The sequence below is a fragment of the Nannobrachium achirus genome (assembly GCF_963921795.1).
Source record: "Nannobrachium achirus genome assembly, contig: SCAFFOLD_184, whole genome shotgun sequence".
Taxonomy (NCBI): Eukaryota; Metazoa; Chordata; class Actinopteri; order Myctophiformes; family Myctophidae; genus Nannobrachium; species Nannobrachium achirus.
The window spans coordinates 135,520-137,312 of record NW_027664708.1 but is presented as its reverse complement, the minus strand read 5'-3'; positions in this window follow the sequence as shown (position 1 = coordinate 137,312).

Sequence of the window (1,793 nt, the reverse complement as noted above, 5' to 3'; positions counted from 1 at the left end):
AATTTTGACAAGTGTGCCTGCAGCACGCTAAATGCGCGACCTCGTGCGGCGGTTCGGACCGTGAGACCGTCCGCCGAGTCGTCCGCGTTTCGTCGTGAGAGGGTCGGTCCCCGTGAAAAACGCGTTCTGGCACGAAACGGTTACGTTTCGCGCGTTTGTGACGCCCCCTAGGGGTCGAAGTGGAAATGCTTTTGGGGAATCATTGAGTATGCCGCCCGCGACCTGTGGTTGAAATTCAGTGTTGACTCGACCTATTGTTTGTGATTTATGGCTATCGTTTGCGAAACGGGCCCCTCCCGCTAACTTTGGAAGCGCGTTACGAACGAACGGTACGGACTATCGAAATATCCTTTGACTATGTTTATCGCGTGGCTTCATAGATCATGTGTACCGGTTTTTAAGACATTTGAAGAAAATATGTAGGAAAAGGAGCAAAAAGTGTGTTTTGGAGAAAATTTGAAATGGTGAAAAATCTTCCCATGTGCAAATTGGCGTGTCCTATATGGAGAGATGCGTCGTGACCCAAGGAATCCAGGGAAAAAAGAATTTTAATTCTCCGACCTATGGTTCAAGAGTTACGAGGCAAGTGGTCCGTTATAGCGCCACCATGTGGCCAATTGGAAATGCTTTTGGGGATCGTTGAGTATGCCACCCCCGATCTGTGGTTGAAATTCAGTGTTGACTGGACCTTTTGTTTGTGATTTATGGCTATTGTTTGCAAAACGGGCCCCTCCCGCTAACTTTGGAAGCGCGTTACGAACGAATGTAATGGACTATCGCAATATCCCTTGAGTATGTTCATTGCATGGGTTCATAGATCATGTGTACCGTTTTTTGTGCAATTTGAAGAAAATATGTCGGAAAAGGAACAAAAAGTGTGTTTTGGAGAAAATTCAAGATGGCGGAAAATCTTTCCAGGCGCAAATGGGCGTGGCCTATATCGGGAAATGCGTCTTGACCCAAGGAATCCAGGGAAAAAAGAATTTTCATTTTCCGACCTACGGTTCAACAGTTACAGGCCAAAACGTAAAGTGGGCTGTTATAGCGCCACCATGAGGCCAAATGACACTATTATTTTTTATTTAATCCTTGAAATCATTATGAACCTCCTCTCCAAGTCTTGAAACTGTAGCCCCTATGGTTTGCGAGAGACAAATTATTGAATGTGCAGCAGCAGCAGTTCCTGGTGTGTCAGGTGACTCACACTGGGGGAGAATTTCTTGGGTAGAGCGACATCTATGGATGGGGACCTACAGATAGGTTCTAGAGGCTTCCAGCCTACCGCACTTCCAGGGGGTGGGAGGGGGCAGCGGCCTTCGGCCGCTGCCTGAGCACGCAAGTCCGGCTTGGTGCCGTCCCCCCACCTCGGCGCCTGACTCTGGCTGGAGCTTTTCAAAAAAACAAAAACAAAAAAAAAGCCAGCTGCTGAGCTGACCTGCGCAGCGTGCGTGCGTGCGTGCGTTCGTTCGTTCAGTGCAATGTGAATGCATGTGACTTAGGAAGATAGATAGATAGATACGTAATAAACATGATTTGGTACAAGCTCAACTAAAAGGAGATCCTAGTAATGTTTTTGGCTTATTTCCACAGGGAAGTCATTCACGAATGAACTAATTATTGATATATGACTGTCATAGGTATACAGTGTCATTGACAGTACAGTCACTGGTACAAGCTCAACTAAAAGGTGATCCTAGAAAAGACTAAGTCAGGGGGAAACAATTTAAAAAATAAAACAATAAAAACAGCCGATCTACAAGGCTGCATGTGGGCTTGTGGATCAGATGATGAAT